The 21,289-nt window shown below is 45.0% G+C and overlaps 2 long non-coding RNA genes across 2 annotated transcripts; one reads left to right on the forward strand and one right to left on the reverse strand.

Annotated features, from left to right (window-relative positions):
- Positions 1-2,310: 2,310 nt before the first annotated feature.
- Positions 2,311-8,216, forward strand: LOC140613776 (uncharacterized). Its single transcript, XR_012014631.1, has 3 exons — positions 2,311-2,666; positions 4,807-4,917; positions 7,316-8,216. It is a non-coding gene; the product is annotated as an uncharacterized lncRNA (long non-coding RNA).
- On the reverse strand, positions 3,398-20,781 carry LOC140613775 (uncharacterized). Its single transcript, XR_012014630.1, has 4 exons — positions 20,315-20,781; positions 17,780-18,161; positions 5,155-5,526; positions 3,398-4,322 (listed from the first exon to the last, which is right to left on the reverse strand). It is a non-coding gene; the product is annotated as an uncharacterized lncRNA (long non-coding RNA).
- Between the last annotated feature and the right edge of the window lie 508 nt (positions 20,782-21,289).

The raw sequence follows: 21,289 nt of genomic DNA on the forward strand, positions 1-21,289 counted from the left end.
GCCAAAGGCGACACTAAACCGCTGAGCCACCCGGGCTGCCCTAAATGTGCTTTAAGATTGCCCCCCAGGGTGCTTGTGCTGTAGCCAATATCCAAACAGGCCTATCGGTCTCTGAGCTGCTGCTCTCGCGGTAGGAGCTGACCTGCGAGCCACGAGCTGACGACTGCGTGTGCTGTCATCGTGCCTCCAGAGGCCCGGATGGTGCCTGCAACGCCTACTGCGGCGCGGGGCTCTCTGGACCTCGCCTGGGTCAAGTTTCCATTTTCTGAGTGTAAGGAATCCAGTTGACTCTATTTTGACCCGAGCCTGTTCTTTTTCCCCTCGTTGTCTGCATAGGTAAGGATGCCCTCAATATAGGGAACAGTGGTTTGTCATCACAGGCCTGGGTGTCTGTGTTAGGAGGCGGTGGCTCTTCCCGGGCTGCTGAGGTGGGCCCGTGGTGGCCCAGCACACGGTATCGTCCGCCCTCCCACGGGAACGCACTCAGGGGCTGGCTCTCCTCATCGCTGGAACCGCAGGGACCTGTCCCGTAGTGTGTCACCGTGTCCTAAAGTCTGCGTCCAGGGGTGATCGGGTCATGACCCTGCTATATGCCAGAGTGCTCCCTCGGTTGGGGACAGTGTGGAAGTTCCTACACCATCCTGGAAATCTCCAGGGCCCGTCGGGCTTGAGCAGTGCAGACCGGGTTACCAGGCAGTGCACTCGCAGGCACGCTCATTTGTTCCTTCGGGGGTTCCCGGGGGTTTCCCTGACTTGAGTCGCTCCAGGACATCCACGCCAGGAAGGTCTTCTGTGTGGGGAGCTATAAGGCGTTTAACCCCAGGGGGTGCTCTCTCATCTCTTGTGAGGAATCTGCACGCCCGTGTCCCGGAGGTTAATGCTCGTCCTAATCCTCCAGCTAGTTCCCTTCTGCTGTTCCCTTTTCTTGGGTTAGTGGCCTGGCCTGGCCTGGTCGTCGGGAGCCCTCCATCTAACAGCGGAGGAGCCTCTGTAGTCTTTTCACTTACAGAGGGGTTTCTATGGACGTGGCCCGAATCACCCATGCGCCACTGTGGCCAGTGCGGGCCAGGAGGGCTCAGGGCTGTGTTCCACTTTAGCCATCGGTGACTTGCCTAGTGCTAGGATTGGCTTTATCGAGGGGTCGGTGTTGACAGTTCGTGGGCTGATGGGTCTAGGTGTTTGTGTTCTCTTGGTCTATTTACACTGTTGGCTATTTCCATTTCTCTGTGCTGTTGTGGTTTCCGGGGTGTCTATTTGGGTTTCTAGCTTTATGGTATTGTTCAAGTGACGTGGTCTGAATGGGTTCTGTGCCCAGAGGGGCTCTAGCTGCAGGGCTCCATGGTCTGTCTATATTCTCAGAGGCCCGTCTGTCTACACCCGTGACTGTTCAGGCTAGAGCTCGTGTCCTGACTTCGTTCCTCAGCTGGAGCCAGTCGGTTCTCCAGGGTCTCTGGCACCTGCACACACTGTAATAACGCCTGCCTGCCGGGGGGCCAGGGGGCTGGGGGGGGCAGCTTTTAGGATGAGTTAAAATCTGGTCTGTGCCTCTGCCCAGGGGAGGGGGGAGCGCCTCTCCTTTGAGTCCGAGCCAATGCCCTGCTTTCGTTAGCGTGGCCGTTCCCCGAAGAGCCGTGCAAGGAAGGGCCGTGCCACACAGGCCGCTTAGTGTCCCTTGGCTGCCGCCCGGGCCCCCAGGGCCCTTGTGATGGAGGAGCAGCCCCTGCAGATGCTCAGAGGTCGCGAGCCCAACCTGCACAGTCTCTGCTCCGGTGAGGGTCGGGGCTGTCCTCCTTCGGGCCCTCACCCTCAGAGCCACTCGAGCGGGGACGGGTCCACTTCTGCCTCGTCACTTCTTACCCGTTACGTGTCTCCCTTCAGTCACTCTGATTGGTTCCATGGTAGCATTTGCTGTGGTTTTGTCTATTTTCGTGGGCCTCGCCCGTGGTAAGTGAGCTCCCCGGGTGAGAGGGCTTAAAGCAGTCCTTGTCCTCAAGGTGTGGAAGGTGCCCTTAGGAGCAGAGGGATCCGGGGTTCCTCCTACACTGGAGACACCACTTCTCGTGCTAGTACCTTTCTGCCTGTTGACAGGGTACTTTGTGCTTCTAATAAGTGCACTGAAAAGGGGTTTTTATTGCTTTTTAAAAATATCGAGGCTGTAATTCACTGAGTTGGGGGATAGGCCAACAAAACTTATAATTAAGGAGACTCCAGATGTTGGCCTAAGTCCAGTCTGGACCTTCAATAGGTCCCCAGGGATCCTCAGGAAAATTTACTATAAACTATTTTACCCCTCAACCACCTCTTGGGCAATTTTGTCGGGTTAGTAATTAAGGTATATTTACAGGTGACCTCCTGCCTTTCAGTGTTTTTCAAAATGTTTCTAATGGAGGCCCGACGATGGGGTTCATCTAGTGCAGATCAGGCCACAGTGGTGAGAGTAGCATAGAGTTTCCCTGTTACAGGGAAAGTGTCGAGAGAAGCCTGGTCGCAGGAGTGGGGTTTGAGGGTAGAAGGCATCTGCCTAATTCCAAAATCTAACCTATTTCAATGTTCGTATTCTCCCTCAAGGCAGGGCCAGGGCAATGTGGCCTGCCTTACCAGCGCTAAATTGGGTGAACGGAGGAGGTACCTTTCACAGCCACAGAGGCCTAGGAACCCTACACGCAGTAAGTACAAGGGGGTACACATTGCAGTGGCTGCCTCAGTGGTTTTGGGACAGTGGGCTCCATTTACTCTAAAAATTTTGGTGGTTGGGGAGAGGCCCTGGCTCCATAGGCCTGGATGGCCCAAGCCGCCATGTACAGCTGACAGGGTGCACGCTGCTCCTGCAGGGGAGCGTGCTGGGGATAGCCAGGAATCTAGAGCAGGGCAAGCCCAGGTCACAGGAGGCACTATTGGGGATACCTGGCATTTGCCCAGTTCCAAGCCGCAAGTTACACAAGTCACTCCCCCTGAAGGCAGAAGTGGAGGAAACTGGACCGACTATTGCTGGGGTTAGGCCAGTCTGACTGGGGTAGGTATCCTCCAGGGAGATACATCTGAGATCCCGGATTACTGGTGATGCCACGGTCCTCATCAGGCAACCAGTCCAAATGAGGACTAGAGGCACTAGTTTAAAATATTCCCAAAGTGTCGGCTTTAAGTGATGGACGCCCACTGGGCAGGTGGCTGGGGACCAGCTAGAGCTTCACTGGCCAATCCGGGCCCATGCTATGCAGCACAGGCCCTGGAGATCAGGGTAGCCAGAGAGCTGGAGCAGGGTGTCAGGAGAGTCCAGGTGTTTACAGTGGCATCTGCCTGCAGGACTCTGGCCTGCCTTGTCAGGATGCGGCCATTAGGAGAGGCCTGGGGGCTTTGGTGACTGGTTTGGGGAAAGAAAACATGAGAAAAAAAGGTTTTATGATGTGCATACAGAAGCTCAAACACAAAATTGAGACCCAAAGCAATGACCAATGCAGGCAGCTTTCATATGTTTTAGACAAAGAAACCTAAATCTGCAAGGAATTTAGAGGATGAAGAAAACTTATATTAGTAAGGAATTCTAGACAGAACCTGGGCTGGGGTAATAAAGCAGTAAAAGTAGCAAAGGTTTGTATATTATAGGCTTCTCTGGCCCTGAATTCCCGGTCTCTGATTAAGAATGTCTACCTCTTGGTGCAGGATGGTACCTCTTTTTTTTCTTTCCTCCCCACCCCCCCCTTTATTTTTAATTTTCGAGAGAATGAGCATGTGTGTGCTTGTGGGGGGCGGGTATGGGGGAGGAAGGTAATCTCCAGGAGACTCTATTACAGAGGCTCGATCTCACAACCCTGAGATCATGACCCAAGCCAAAAGCAAGAGTCGGGCCAGCCCTGGGTCCTGATGGTTCCCTCTTCTGGAACTTTACTGGAAGGTTCACATACTGAGCCTGGAGAATTTCTCATCTTGTTGAATTGGTCTCAGTCCTGACAAGGACACAGTTCATTAAACTCAATTCAGGAAATGGTCTCACAGTTACGTTCCCTAAGTTAGGTCTATGGTTCAAGTAATCAAGTATTAAGTCATTTCTACAGAGATAAAAGGAAAATAATGGTTACTAATTGGAGCAAAGTATAAACCAGGTTCTCAGTTCTGAGGGTAACCAGTGGAGGTTTCCAGACGTCAGTTTCTAAGCAGCTTTGGACAAGGGCAGGCAGCCACAGCCAGATCTCTCTGGTTGCAGTGTACATGTCTCTGGCGATCTTTGTACTGGCCTCTGCGTGGTCACCCAAAGATTATCCATACAGAAGCTGTTGTGCTGATTTCTCTGGTCCCATGATGTCATTCATATTCAGCTTTCAATGCTTCAAAAAAAAGGGGGGGCCATTTTATTTCTCAATGATTTCAAGTCCAAAGAACGGGAGTTCATCAGAAGTGTTACTTTGGAAAGACGTAACCAGACATTTGAAAATCTGTAAGATTTCAGGCTCTACTTTCCAGGTAGGAAACAAAACCTCAAATACAAGTAACAGAACTGGAATCCAGTATCTAAGAGTTCACCTAGTTTCACTTAAAACAATTTTTCTATAATCACTCCCATTTCTACCAATTATAAACCATAGGAAGACTGGTTTGTTTGCAAATAAGGCTGGTTTCAGTGAATTTAGCTTGATTATGTAAGTGCAGTGAGTAGTAACTGATCATATAGGCTCTTTTAAGTCTGCTTTGCTGGAACTTTTCATAAGGCAGCACAGACTGAATTTTTAAGAGTCTCTTGAGGCTTAGAAATAAAGCCATCATGCTTTGCCCTCAATACCTTCTGATTTGGGTTACTTTTCTTCTTATTAGAGTCCCCAAAATGTCCTGAGGTTCCCACACCTGCCTGGAAGTGACCTTCTTTACCTACCTGGGAAGGATGTTGAAACCCCATAAGCAAGATATCACACTGAGATTTCCAAGGTACTTTATTGGCTCCTTAAAGCTGTCTGGTCACATGTGAGCCTATGCAGATCTCTCTTAACTATGACATTCCAGTCAAAACCTTAGTAATAAAAGGTTTTTATTAAAAACCTTCAGGTTTTTAAGACCTTTGGGTTTAAAAACCTTGGGACATAGTGCTCCCAACCATGTCCTAAGGAAAACAGATTCTTACTGACCATGAGTGATATATCTCTGTGAGTAATTACGACTACTCACTGAGAGTTTCCAAATTCTGGGGGAATCAGGTAGAAGACAGATGTTTTCATTTTGCTTACAGATGTATAATTTATCAAATTTCTGTGGAAAGGTTTTCCTATATCTGGAAAAAAGATTTAAAAAAGAGCAGGATGTCAAACAAAAAGTCATAAAGATTATAATTTTCAGTTTATTGAGTCCTGTTTCTGTTGATCTTGATCTTCTGTTAGTTTTATGAAGCCATGAGTTTCTCCATTAGTTCTCTAAATTCTTACTCAGTTCAATGGTATAATCTAAGTTATTAGAGACCTGTATTCTACAGTCATCAGTCTTTTCCTTGAATCTCCTTGATGATGAAGCACTTTTGCAGAAGCATCAAGGTAAAACAACTGTCTGTAAATGACAAAAAGACTTAGAAATGGTAATGGTTAAATATCTGATTAGAATTCATGACAATGCAATTGACAAAGAAACTGGGTCATTTCTATGATGCTCAGCACTTCAAGATAATAATTAGAATTATATAACATAGAATTATACTATAATCCAGGACATATCAGCTTTCTAGGAGTTTCATGTAACTTCTAGCTTACTTATCTTAATCATATTTATGGAAATATAATCTAAGAAGGTTTAGCATCACCTATTTGACAATGATTCCCACGTAATTTAACATACCAAATAAGCATAATTAACATCTTTCTTTTATGAGGAGAATTAATCCTTGAAATCTTGCAGGGATCCTGTGGGAAATTTCAAACTCAAAAACACTTGATTTTATTTTTTTTTAATTTTTTTAATTTATGATAGTCATACAGAGAGAGAGAGAGAGAGGCAGAGACACAGGCAGAGGGAGAAGCAGGCTCCATGCACCGGGAGCCCAACGTGGGATTCGATCCCGGGTCTCCAGGATCGCACCCTGGGCCAAAGGCAGGTGCCAAACCGCTGCGCCACCCAGGGATCCCAAAAACACTTGATTTTAGAATTCGATTTTGGGAGGTTTGTCAAAAAAAAAAAAGTTCAGACTTTTCATTAAACAGAATCACAGATTATAAAACAATGCTTGGTCATCCATTTAACTAAAGTGGCAAAGACTTCACAGGCAAACTTTTTTCTAAGTAATCAAGGACTTAAAGACAAAACACACCTTTTGTTTTTCTAGATAGATTATATTAAAAGTTAAAAACCTTTAAGAAACAGAGACAAAAAATGAATTTTAGTTTTGTTCTACCTTTTTATATTAAAACTCAAATCCAGCATAACCACACATTAAAATTCATTTTAAAGATTCCCCGTTCACAAACCTTTCAAGGCTTTTTTTTTTTCCCACATTTAGATTCTTACCTGTTTTTTTTTTCCTTTTTAAATAATTAGTCTCATTTTAGGATTAAAAAAACACATGTCCTACTTTTCTTTTTATTACATAATATCACATATTAATTATAATTTTAACCCTTAGAAACTTTATAGTGAAAAATAATGAGCAATTGAGAACCGTTAATTTACTTAATGCATCTTTAGATTGATGAATACATTCAGAATTGGCCAATCTCTAGAAATATGTGTTTCTTCATAACATAATCTTCCAATAAATAAAATCATTATCTTCCAATAGTTTTTTTCCACAAAAAAACTTTACTAGAGATTAAGTTTATTTTATTGGGAAATAAATTCATTGAATATCTAGATTAACTCCTCACTTAGCAAAGGTTTCAGTTACCAAAAACACTGTAGGTAAAACTTTTAAAATAGTTTCTCCACAAAAGCTTCACAAGATATCAGTCAGCCACTCTCAACTTTTTTGTTGTTGTAGGAAAATTCTGTAACCTAATCAAACTTCCAGGAAAGATGTCAGAGTAGGAAGATCCTAGGCTTACCTCATCCCATGGATACACCTAGATTACACCCACCTCCCTGTAAGTGTCCCAGAAAACCACCCAAGGACTGACAGAACAGACTTTTCATAGTTAATCTCAGAGAAGAAGCCACATCGAGAATGCCTAGGTACATGGACCTCTGTGGGTTCCAGCCCAAACCCCACCCACATTCTCTCCTATGAATATGCCCCATCTAGCCATACTGGGCAGGAGTTCCTCCAAAATGGCTCCAGGTATTTTCCCATAGGCAAATATGGGTGCAAATCTTGCTTACATTGTGATCCCACCCTTGTGTCCTCCTGCAGACTCTCCCATCCAATCTGCTCCACCTGGCAAGAGTCCATCCAAAGTGGCACCACAAGCAAAGCATTGTGCAAGCGAACCTGACAGTGGCCAGCACCACTCCACAGTGACTCCTGCTCTGGGGAAAGTGAAAATAACCACACACATTAGTTTGACTGCAGCCCCAACAGTGGGCTTGGAGCAGACATATGGTCTGACTGCAGGCCCTACTCACCAACAAAACCTCTCCAGGGACAATGCTGGGAGAACATGCTGCAGTTCAGTGCAACCACAGTTCTTGCAAATGAGCTGAGGGTGGGCATCTGGTCTTGGTCTGGCCCCAGTCTGGCCCCTTAACCATATAGTGACCAAAACCTGCCCATAAAAGGCAAAGAGCCATTGAAGACAACTGAAGTCAAACACATCTCACCTACAAAAGAAGGCTACACACAACACACATAGAAAATAACCCTGAAGCATTAGGTTCTGCTGCATAGGAGACATCACATTGCGAGGCACTATAGGACCTTTTCTTCAGAGGCCACTAATTTCAAAAGCAAACATAGCTGACTTTCCTAACACATAGACACGGAAAGCTAGACAAAATGTGAAGACAGAGGAATATGTCCCAAATGAAAGAACAGGACAAACTCGCAGCAAGAGAGCTAAACAAAATAGAGATAAGCAATAAGCCAAACAGAAAATTTAAAGTAATTGTCCTAAAGATACCCACTGGATTTGAGAAAAGAGTAGAGGATTTAAAAAAAAAAAAAATTAGGGATTCCTGGGTGGCGCAGCGGTTTGGCGCCTGCCTTTGGCCCAGGGCGCGATCCTGGAGACCCGGGATCGAATCCCACATCGGGCTCCCGGTGCATGGAGCCTGCTTCTCCCTCTGCCTGTGTCTCTGCGCCTCTCTCTCTCTCTCTCTCTCCCTGTGACTATCATAAAAAAAAAAAAAAAAAAAAAAAGAATTAAAAAAAAAAATTAGAAAGAACGACTCAGAGATGAACTCAACTGAAATTAACTAGTAGACAAGAGGATGCAGAAGAATTGATCAGTGACCTGAAGGATAGAGTAATAGAAAGCAACTAAATAGAATGGGAAAGAGAAAAAAGAATATTAGAAAATGAGAATAGGTTGAAGAAACACAGTGACACCATCAAGTATAATAACATTCACATTATAGAGATTCCAGAAGAAGAGAGAGAAAAGGGGGGCAAAAAGTTTATTTTAAGAAATAAGAGCTGAAAACTTCCTTAATCTGGAGAAGAAAACAGAAATCCAGATCCAGGAGGCACAGAAAGCCCCCAACAAATACAACCGCAGTTGGTCCACACCAGGACATAATAGTTAAAATGGCAAAAAATTCTGATAAAGAATTTTAGAATTAGCAAGAGAAAACAGTTACATACAATGGAAACCCCACAAGACTATCCACTGACTTCAGGCATGATATACTCAAAATGCTAAAAGGGAAACATCTGTAGCCAAAAAATGATAGCTTTGCTGGATAGCATATAAGTATAGAAGTTTCTCTGACAAAAAAAAAAAAAAAAGTTAAATTCATGAACACTAAACCAGACCTACAAGAAATGTCAATGGGGATTCTTTGAGTGGAAAGGAAAGAACATAGGAGGAATAAGAAATAAGGGAAAATTTTCACAGGTACATATAAGTATGGTAAAAATAGTATATTAATCTCTTGTAAAACCAGTATGGAGGTTAAAGCATTACAGCCGTACAATCAAATATATCCATGAAAATCAGTCAAGGCATTCACAAAATAAAAGGATGAAAAGTATAAAAACATACCTAAAATGTGGGCTGGAGAGAATAAAAAATTTAGTGCTTTTAGAATGGGTTCAAACTTTAGCAACCATCAAGTTAATATAGTGCATAGGATACTATATATAAACCTAATGGTAACCACAAATCAAACCACAGACCTAATGGTAATCTGTCAGATATGCAAAAACTAAAAAGAAAGGAATTCAAGCATATCATGAAGCCACAAGAAAGCAAGGAAAAAACAGGAACTACAAAAACAACCATAAAACAAGTAACAAAATGGCAATACTTATTGATAACTATTTTGAATATAGGACTAAACTACCTAATCAAAAAAATTGGGTGATAAATGGATAACATGGGAAGACCCATCTATATGCTGCCTCCAAGAGACTCATTTCAGACCTAAAGATATATACAGATTGGAACGGAAGGGATGGAGAGCATTTATCATGCAAATGGAAGCAAAAAGAAAGCTGGAATAACAATACTTACATCAAACAAAATAGACTTTAAAACAAAGACTGTAACAAGAGACAAAGAAGGATACCACATAATCATAAAAGGAACAATTCAACAAGAAGGTATAACAATAATAGGAGAGCCTAGGTGGCTCAGTGGGTTAGGCAGATGACTCAGTTTTGGCTCAGATCATGATCTCAGGGTCCTGGGATCGAGCCTGCATCAGGCTCTGCACTCAATGAGGAGTCTGTTTGAGGATTCTCTCCCTCTGTCTCTCCCCATCTCTAAAATAAAATCTTTAAAAAAAAAAAAAAAAGGTATAACAATTGCAAATATTTATGCACCCAACATGGGAGTACCCAAATACATAAAACAGCTAATAACAAACATAATGGAAGAAATTAATAGTAATGTAATAATAGTAGTGGGTTTTAACACCACACTTTCATCAATGGATAAGTCACCCAGACTGAAAATCAACAAGGAAACAGTGGCTTTGAATGACAAATTGGACCAGAAGGATTTAACAAAATACTCAGCAAAATACACACACTTCCAGTGAACACGGAAAACGCTCCAGAATAAATCACATTAGGCCACAAAACAAGTCTCAAGAAATTCAAAAAAACTGAAATCATGGGGATTCCTGGGTGGTGCAGCGGTTTGGCGCCTACCTTTGGCCCAGGGCACAGTCCTGGAGACCCAGAATCTAGTCCCGCGTCAGGCTCCCGGTGCATGGAGCCTGCTTCTCCCTCTGCCTGTGTCTCTGCCTCTCTCTCTGTGTGTGTGTGACTATCATAAATAAATAAAAATTTTAAAAAAACACAAATCATAACATGCATCTTTTCTGATCACAATGCTATGCAACTAAAAAATCTGGAAATCACATAAATACATGGAGATTAAACAAAATGCTACTAAACAGCAACTGTGTCAATGAAGAAATCAAAGAAAAACTTTAAAAAAAAATACATGGAGACAAGTGAACATGAAAACACAATGGTCCAAAATCTTTAAGATGCAGCAAAAGCTATTCTAAGAGGGAAGTCTATAGCCATACAGGCCTACATCAAGAAACAAGAAAAATCTCAAACAACCTAATTTTATACCTAAGGAAGCTGGGAAAAGAGGAACAAGCAAAGCCCAAAACTAGCAGAAGGAAGGAAATAATAAGGATTAGGACAGAAATAAATGAAATAGATTAAAAAAAACAATTGAACAGATCAATGGAACCAAAAGATAGTTCTTTAAAAAGATCAACAAAATTAATAAACCTTTAGCTAGACTCATGAAAGAGAAGGGGGGACTCAAAGTCAAAAATGAAAGAGGAAAAATACCACCACAGAAATACAAAGGATTATAAGAGAAGGTCATGGAAAATTATATGCTAAGAAATTGGACATCCTATAAGAAATAAATTCCTAAAAACATAACCTCTCTAAACTGAATCAGAAAGAAACAGAACATTTGATCATATTGATTACTAGTAATGAAATTGAATCAGTAATCAAAAAACTCCCAATAAACAAAAATCCAGGATGAGATGGCTTCACAGGTGAAATCTATCAAACATTTAAAGAAGAGTTAATATCTATTCTCAAACCCTTCCAGAAAATAGAAGAGGAAGGGAAAGCTTCCAACTTCATTCTGTGAGGCCAGCATTACCCTGATACCAAAACCAGATGAAGCTAAAAGCCAACCTACCGAATGGGAGAAGATACTTGCAAATGACAGATCTGATAAAGGCTCAGTACCCAAAATACATAAAGAATTTCTATAACTCGACACCAAAAAAACAAATAGTGCAATGAAAAAATGGGCACTTACTTCTTCAAAGAAACCCTAGAGATGCGAAACAGACAAATAAAAAGATGCTCAACATCACTTACCACCAGGGAAATGCAAATTAAAAATACAAGGAGATATCCCCTCACACCTATCAGAATGGCTTAAATCAACAACAGTAGAAACAACAGGTGTCGGGGAGGACGTGGAGAAAAAGGAACCCTCCTGCACTGTTGGTGGGAATGCAAGCTGGCACAGTCACTACGTTCCTCAAAAAGTTAAAAATAGAACTACCTTATGACTCATTAATCTCACTACATTATAGTGATGTATATACTATAGAATACAGTATAGTGTATATATATAGTATAGTGAATACAAGAACACTAATTCAAAGGAATATATGCACCCCCGTCTTTATAGCTACATTATTTTTAATAGCCAAGATATGGAAGCAGCCCTGGTGTCCATCAGTTGATGAATAAAGAGGAGGTGGCTTCATTTTATATATACACACACACACATATATATACACGCATATGGAATATATATATTTATAATGGAATTTATACATAATGGAGTATATATACATATAATACGTGTGTGTGTGTGTGTGTATATATATATATATATATAATGGAGTATTTTTCAGCCATAAAAAAGAATGAAATCTTGCCATTTCCAACAACATAGAGGAAGCTATAGGGTATAATGCTAAGTGAAATAGAAAAAGACAAATACCATAGGATTTCACCAATATGTGGAATTTAAAAAATAAAAGAAATGAGCAAAGTGAAAAATGAGGGAGGGGAGAAACAAATCAGGAATGGACTCTTTACAGATCAAAGAGATGGTTGGGGGGCCGGGGCGCATGAGTTAAACAGGTGGTAGGGATTAAGAAGGGCACTTGTGATGAGCACTGGGTGTTATACGGAAATGTTGAATCACTAAATTGTACACCTGAAACTCACACTGTATGTTAGCTGGAATTAAAAACTCTTAAGAATTAGAAGAATTTCAGGAATTAAAAGAATTTAAAAATTTTAAGAATTTAAAAGAAATAAAGACTTAAAAATTATAATTTTTGTTCCAAGAGTTTTGAGGTATTTGTTATTTAATTTCCTCCACCCCCCCCCACAAAGTATAGGATAATTTTCATCCTACATCATGATCTTCTATAATACCTAGAAACATTTGAAAGGAATAGGCAAGCTTTGGGATTAGTAAAGACAGATGGGCTTTGAGTGGTTTCTAGAGTTGCATTTCTGCTCTGTAAAGATTGGCAAGATAAGAACCATTGTTTCTGATTTCCCCAAAGAACATCCATTTACATCCTGAAAAATAAGGGACTCACCTACTTTTCTTTAGTTTGCTGCTTTATATCTGGGAAATCTTTAACTAAAATTAGAATAAAAAGACTTAGGTCTTTGTAAAGTCTGTATAAAGCATTTTAACAAAAACCTACTTTCTGAGTATAAATTTCAACTTTGGTATCTATCGGCCAATATTGGTCTTTAGCAGATTAAGGGAGGAGGGCCTAAGAAATTTTGGTCATCGGTTTGGTCATCGGTTTCCTTTCATCAGAGGGATTGTGAATGGTTACTAATCCATCCAATTTCTCTCTAAATTTGGTAGGATCTTCTTAAAGTGGAGGTAAAAGGGCCTTATCATTTTAAAGATCGGTTGCTGTTCAGGGGACATATTTTTTTTTTTTCTTTCCCGAGAGGTATAAGGTATATCTTGCAAAAGACATTGCATAAAAACGTCTGAGGCGGACAGCCCGTGATCACAGAGCCCTGAAAAATCGAAAAAAAAAAAAATTGTAAGGAACAGGTTCTGCTAAATTTTCTTCCCGGCTATTAAGCACTTACCTATTAGTGGTCTATTTGGGGCCTATAGATGAGGCCAGACAGCTCTGTGTGAGGAAAGGCAAGTTCTTAAAAACAGGCAGTTGGGAGCCAGATCTTGAGAAGGAGAATTTACTTTGGTTGTAGAAATTAATTTCTTGTCTTAAGTCCACGTAATGCCGGACTCGTAGGGAGAGTCCCTGGGGGTAGCCGGTTCCACTACTAGGATGGGAATCAGGAGGCAACCGGCACCCAAGCGAAGGGGCAACTCTTCCCCAGGTCGGCTGCTCTTGGAGTGCTGTCGGCCACCACCTTCCTGTAATATTCCTGCCTGGTGCGTGACAGCTAAGCGCTAATTTAGTGGTTTTGCAGCCACAAAGGTTTTCGTCAAGACGCCGGCCGGAAGCGTCGGGACCAACTGACCGACATTAACGACATTAACCCTCCTGGACTTGGTTACTTCCCTTGTCTGATTTGGAGTCACAGAGCTCGCCTCCATCTGCCCAGACGCTCTTTCCTGCTTCCCTTAAAAAAAAAAAAAAAAAAAAATCCCCGAGATCTCAGAGAGATGGTTTTGAAACCTGTTCTCCCGTCCCATTTGGCCGCCTTCCCAATAAACTCTTGCCACATGCTCAGGGCCTCACTGCTGGACTTTGATGAACATCGAGCCCGTGAACGTGGGTGTGGCTACAAGAGGACAATTAAGAACTCAACGTAAAACATTTTTTCCCTCAAATATAGTTAAAGGATCCATCATTTATGAGTAGGATCTTAAGTCTCCGTAGCAACTCAAAAGAGCCCTTTTATGAAAAGACCCAGAGGAAACGTTCATTCTTTAAGTAAGGACTTGAAATTAGGCAGAGGTTATGTCCCCCAAGAACCCACTCTTGAAACCTGTGTTCTCCTGACACGTCTAGTTTCAGGTCCTTGGCTTCCCTGACGTGCATGACTCTACGTGCCCCGTACGCACCCGCTCAGCCGGGCTAGGGGAGCCGAGACCCTCCGGGGCTGGGGAGCGAGGCCAGTCCCCAGCTACTTGCACAGCCGCCAGAGCAAAGGAAACCTGCTCCTAAAAATCTTTCTGTGGCAGCAAGTTTAAGCTGGTGACAGTACCAGAGGGGTCCTGGGCTTCCCAGCAATCAAACGTCCCCGGCTAGTACCCCACGCCGCACCTCACTCCATGCCGAATTCAAAACAGGTCGACAAATTACACTAAATGTAAAATGGACCAAACTATGGAACAGCCCAAACCAGACTCACAAATTTTTAACACACTGTTGACCACTTACGGCATTCCACTGACCTTACAGACAGCTTCTGGTGGACAAAGTTTATAAACCGTTCACTTTGGATCTAATACTGGCCGCAGCAGTGAATACTGCTTTACCATAAAACCGCTTGTAATGCTCTATGAGGTGACGAGTAACGCATGTTCCTGACACTAAACAAATACAGGGGGCGGGAGCAAAAGTGGCCTCACTCGCTCTCCTGAACAAAATGGCCCAAGAGGTGGCGGGGAGGTAGAGTGGATTATGATACACTTCCTGGGGATCCCTGGGGACCTATGGAAGACATAGTGCAGATAAAACTTATAATTAAGGTGAGTCCAGATGTTGGCCTATCCCCCAACCCAGTGAGTTACAGCCTCGATATTTTTAAAAAGCAATAAAAACCCCTTTTCAGTGCACTTATTAGAAGCACAAAGTACCCTGCCAACAGGCAGAAAGGTACTAGCACGAGAAGTGGTGTCTCCAGTGTAGGAGGAACCCCGGACCCTCTGCTCCTAAGGGCACCTTCCACACCTTGAGGACAAGGACTGCTTTAAGCCCTCTCACCCGGGGAGCTCACTTACCACGGGCGAGGCCCACGAAAATAGACAAAACCACAGCAAACGCTACCATGGAACCAATCAGAGTGACTGAAGGGAGACACGTAACGGGTAAGAAGTGACGAGGCAGAAGTGGACCCGTCCCCGCTCGAGTGGCTCTGAGGGTGAGGGCCCGAAGGAGGACAGCCCCGACCCTCACCGGAGCAGAGACTGTGCAGGTTGGGCTCGCGACCTCTGAGCATCTGCAGGGGCTTCTCCTCCATCACAAGGGCCCTGGGGGCCGGGGCGGCAGCCAAGGGACACTAAGCGGCCTGTGTGGCACGGCCCTTCCTTGCACGGCTCTTCGGGGAACCCTGGGGAACGGCCACGCTAACGAAAGCAGGGCATTGGCTCGGACTCAAAGGAGACGCCCCCCCCCCCCCACCCCGGGCAGGGGCACAGGCCAGATTTTAAGTCATCCTAAAAGCTGCCCCCCCCAGCCCCCTGGCCCCCCGGCAGGCAGGCGTTATTACAGTGTGTGCAGGTGCCAGAGACCCTGGAGAACCGACTGGCTCCAGCTGAGGAACGAAGTCAGGACACGAGCTCTAGCCTGAACAGTCACGGGTGTAGACAGACGGGCCTCTGCGAATATAGACAGACCATGGAGCCCTGCAGCTAGAGCCCCTCTGGGCACAGAACCCGTTCAGACCACGTCACTTGAACAACACCATAAAGCTAGAAACCCAAGTAGACACCCCGGAAACCACAACAGCACAGAGAAATGGAAATAGCCAACAGTGTAAATAGACCAAGAGAACACAAACACCTAGACCCATCAGCCCACGAACTGTCAACACCGACCCCTTGATAAAGCCAATCCTAGCACTAGGCAAGTCACCGATGGCTAAAGTGGAACACAGCCCTGAGCCCTCCTGGCCCGCACTGGCCACAGTGGCGCATGGGTGATTCGGGCCACGTCCATAGAAACCCCTCTGTAAGTGAAAAGACTACAGAGGCTCCTCCGCTGTTAGATGGAGGGCTCCCGACGACCAGGCCAGGCCAGGCCACTAACCCAAGAAAAGGGAACAGCAGAAGGGAACTAGCTGGAGGATTAGGACGAGCATTAACCTCCGGGACACGGGCGTGCAGATTCCTCACAAGAGATGAGAGAGCACCCCCTGGGGTTAAACGCCTTATAGCTCCCCACACAGAAGACCTTCCTGGCGTGGATGTCCTGGAGCGACTCAAGTCAGGGAAACCCCCGGGAACCCCCGAAGGAACAAATGAGCGTGCCTGCGAGTGCACTGCCTGGTAACCCGGTCTGCACTGCTCAAGCCCGACGGGCCCTGGAGATTTCCAGGATGGTGTAGGAACTTCCACACTGTCCCCAACCGAGGGAGCACTCTGGCATATAGCAGGGTCATGACCCGATCACCCCTGGACGCAGACTTTAGGACACGGTGACACACTACGGGACAGGTCCCTGCGCTTCCAGCGATGAGGAGAGCCAGCCCCTGAGTGCGTTCCCGTGGGAGGGCGGACGATACCGTGTGCTGGGCCACCACGGGCCCACCTCAGCAGCCCGGGAAGAGCCACCGCCTCCTAACACAGACACCCAGGCCTGTGATGACAAACCACTGTTCCCTATATTGAGGGCATCCTTACCTATGCAGACAACGAGGGGAAAAAGAACAGGCTCGGGTCAAAATAGAGTCAAGTGGATTCCTTACACTCAGAAAATGGAAACTTGACCCAGGCGAGGTCCAGAGAGCCCCGCGCCGCAGTAGGCGTTGCAGGCACCATCCGGGCCTCTGGAGGCACGATGACAGCACACGCAGTCGTCAGCTCGTGGCTCGCAGGTCAGCTCCTACCGCGAGAGCAGCAGCTCAGAGACCGATAGGCCTGTTTGGATATTGGCTACAGCACAAGCACCCTGGGGGGCAATCTTAAAGCACATTTAGGGCAGCCCGGGTGGCTCAGCGGTTTAGTGTCGCCTTTGGCCCAGGGTGTGAGCCTGGAGACCCGGGATCGAGTCCCACGTCGGGCTCCCTGCATGGGGCCTGCTTCTCCCTCTGCCTGTGTCTATGCATCTCTCTCTCTCTCTCTGTGTGTCTCTCATACATAAATAAATAAAATCTTTAAAAAAAAAAATAGGGGATCCCCAGGTGGCTCAGCAGTTTAGCGCCTGCCTTTGGCCCAGGGCGCGATCCTGGAGTCCTGGGATTGAGTCCCATGTTGGGCTTCCTGCACGGAGCCTGTTTCCCCTCTGCCTCTGTCTCTGCCTCTCTCTCTCTCTCTCTCTCTCTCTGTCTCTCTCTCTCTCATGACTAAATGAATAAAATCTTTAAAAAAAATAAAATATGCATTTATGCATTTGACTAAAGAGGAAGAGCAGGGAATTTAGATGGATAGAGACTTGAGACCCAGCGTCTATGTATTTGAAAAGTGCTGTAAGAATGTGTAAGACGTTGGCACCAGCCAGCGAGGACTCTGAGTATAACCCAGAGCCCTGCTCTCCCCAGGTTGCAGCAGCAGCACTGTGGCCTGAACCACCACAGAACCTCCAGGTTTACCCACCTGGGCTCTACCCTGAAGGTCCCACGGTCCATGAGCACGTTTGGGCCGGTTGAGGGGCTCACCTGGGTGTCCAGGGGCCCCGGGAACTACAGAGCCACGGACAGGAGAGAAACCACTTAGACAAAAACTCCAACCAGGCCTTCGGCAGCAGGGAAAACAGCCCTGACAAATAAAGGAGACCCGTTCCGGAGCATTAACCGTTAGCTGAACCCGGTACCCACCTGCGTGGGGCCTGCAGCCGGGGGTCCACTGTGTGACCGAACAGCCCCAGCCATGCCAGCAGTGGACGCGCTGGATTTCCAGCCATAGCCTGGGCGGTGGCAGGAGGACTCCCTGGTCCACAGCAGTCCACACGCAGGGTTTCAGGGGCACCGGGCTCCCCGCCGGCGTCCAGCGTGTGCTGCCACTCGGTGGCCTCGGGAACTGGGGCTGGTCTGACAGACGCAGGCTGAGGACGATCAGTGCGATAGACTGAGTTGGTAGCCACACAACTGGCCACTGGACAGTCTGCTCGGAAAATCAGAAGGAGGCGTCTATGTGTAGATTGGGCCCAGGACAGTCGGTACATGAGTAGCTCTTTGGTCAGCCCATGGCAGGAAAGGACTGCGACATAGGATAGAAGGCCTAGTAAGGACATCTGGCAGAGAATAGCACTGGACGACATCCCCATGGTGATTAAGCAGGTGTGTGCACGTCAGAAGGTCAAGTTTGAAGTAGCCAAGTTTGATAATCAGGTAGACAAACGCACTAGAAAGCTCAAGAAGCCAAGACTCCTATAGTTTATCTGAAAAAACACCAGGATTTGTGGCTACGGAGGAAACCAAGTCAAAGCATAGCCATATCTAAACAAGAAGGGCAACGAGACACAAAACACGGACACACAGCATCCCGACTGACGGGATCGTTGGGTGGGCCCCTCACCAAGCGGGTCATGCTGGCGTACGTGGCACTGGAACGTGGTTGGACACAAGAAACCCGTATAATACTACCAAGTAGCCTCAATTTTAAACTAGGAAACGTGAGGATTATCATCATGTTGAAGCTTAGAGGACTCATTCATTCATTCAGCAGGACATGGAGTCATCCAGGTAAGGCCAAAGGTAATAAACCTTTCCAAATTATGCAAACTAATTACATGGAACCCTGCCCTGTTTCAGAGAATAAGCTATAAGCATGCACCATTATGCACACATAGGTTACTCTCTCTTTGCAGAAGAAATAATAAAAAAATAATGCACTATTTGAGACTTAGAAATCGGGATTGCTCGCTTCGGTATTCCCCGGGCACCTACTTCACAGAAAAACTAATGTAAGGATGGGCTGAGGAACGAGGCCTACTATGGAACTCCCTCTTGTTGTACAGCCCAACTGCCTCTGGGTCGATTGAAAGGTGTCGTGGTTTGTGTAAGCAAAAGCTTAGGTTGCTTACTGACAATTAGGCATGAAATCTTGGACTAAAATGATCCAGGAAGTGGCAAGTTCTATCCTACATATCTAGAGAAGATGAAAGGAACTGCTACTGAATTAGTATTGCTGCAGATACAGAGAAGAATTAGGGCAGCCCGGGTGGCTCAGCGGTTTAGCGCCGCCTTCAGCCCAGGGTGTGATCCTGGAGACCCGGGATCGAGTCCCGCATCAGGCTCCCTGCATGGAGCCTGCTTCTCCCTCTGCCTGTGTCTCTGCCTCTCTCTCTGTGTGTCTTTCATGAATGAATAAATAAAATTTAAAAATAAAAATAAAATAAAGTTGTGTTGATATCACAATTAAGTTGTATCAGGATGTCTTCACCTCCTCTGTTCTCACCCACAAGAACTAGTGTCATAGCTTCTGAGGACCCCTGCTGGGAGCTTATCCAGAAAAACATATAAAGATGCAACTACAGGAAGAGGAAATTTAAACTATAAATAATGAGAGTTTGTAAGAAGTATCCAAGAGTGATCAGTCTGCATAAGGCTGTATTTTCTAATGTAAATAGCCAGTTTTAACATTCTCCATCTACCTTGCTAGCACTGTGCCCCCACTCTGGCATTCTCCAGTAGACCAACTCCATCCAAGCCCTTAACTTTGGCAGGTATCTCTCCAAAATAGCTCCTACCAGGTCACACCTGGCAGGTAGTCCTGGCTTGGACCAGGGCCCTCCTCAAAGGAATTTCTGCCCTGAAGCAGATGAGAGAACCCCACACACCAGCACACTTCCAGTTCCAGCTGGGCCTCTTTGTTGGCTGTGTAGGATGAAGCCCTGCCCTTTGGTACACCTGCAGCTGTTGCAGAGGCAAATTATAGATAGGCTGAGTGTCGGCCCCACCAGACAGATCCCACAGTGGCTACAGTCAGGCCTCTCATCAGCACAAGGAGCAAGCCCTGCCTACTATGCCCACAGCATAGGATTTGAATCATTGCAGCCATCTGGCTTGAAGGCCAGCCCCAGCCACTGGCAGGCCCACAGCAATCACACAGCACAGCCACAACAAGATGGTGCATGCCATTCACACAGGGGACACTTCTAGGTTGCCTGATTCTCATGACCAAAGGGGATTGCACTACAGAGCACCATACGACTTCTACACAAGGTCACAAAATTAAGACCAGAGGTAGCTACCCAACCTAATACACAGAAACAAAGTTAGAAAAAAAAAATGGAAAATAGGATATCTTCCAAAAAAATAAGACAAAATCACAGAAAAAGAGTGAAAGCAAATGAAGATAAGCAATATGCCTGATAAAGAGATCAAAGTCACAGTCATAAAAATACTCACCAGACTTGAGAGTAGATGAACTCTGAGAACTTCAACAAAGAGATAAATGGGATCCCTGGGTGGCACAGCGGTTTGGCGCCTGCCTTTGGCCCAGGGTGCGATCCTGGAGACCCGGGATCGAATCCCACATCGGGCTCCCGGTGCATGGAGCCTGCTTCTCCCTCTGCCTGTGTCTCTGCCTCTCTCTCTCTGTGACTATCATGAATAAATAAATAAAATCTTTAAATAAAAAAAAAAAACAGAGATAAAAATTTAAAAAAAAAACGCTTAGAGCTAAAGAATAAATGAAATAAAACTTAATTAGAGGGAATTAACCACAGATTAGAAGATGTAGAAGAATGGATCATTAATCTGGAAGATGGAGTAATGGAAACAACCAAGCTAAACAGAAAAAAAAAATTATAATAAATAAAAGTAGGTTGAGGGGCCTCTATAACATCATCAAGCACAATAACATTCATGTTATAGAGATCCCAAAAGGAGAAGAGAGAAGTGGACAGAAAACTTACTTGAAGAAATCATAACTGAATACTTTCCTAATCTAGGGAAGGAAACAGATATCCAGATCCAGGAAGCAGAGTGAGACAGCCCCAAACAAGATGAACCCAAGGAAGTCCACATGAAGACATATAATTAAAATGGCAAAAATTAATGACAAAGAGAGAATCTTAAAAGCAGTAAGAGGAAAACAAACATTAACAGGCAAGTGATACAAGTGAAACCCCATAGGGCTATTTTTCAACAGAAACTTTGTAGGCCAAAAAGGAACAGTATGATATATTCAATGTGCTGAAAGGGGAAAAAAAAAAAAGAGAGAGAGAGAGAGAGAGACAAAACAAAACAAAACTACAACCAAGTATACTCTAGCCAGCAAGGTTATCATTCAGAATTGGAGAAATAAGGGGTTTCTCAGACAAACAAAAGCTAAAGGTGTTAATCACCACTAAACTAGCCTTACAAGAAATGCTAAAAGGA

This window comes from Canis lupus, chromosome 22 (assembly GCF_048164855.1).
Source record: "Canis lupus baileyi chromosome 22, mCanLup2.hap1, whole genome shotgun sequence".
NCBI classification, from domain to species: domain Eukaryota; kingdom Metazoa; phylum Chordata; class Mammalia; order Carnivora; family Canidae; genus Canis; species Canis lupus.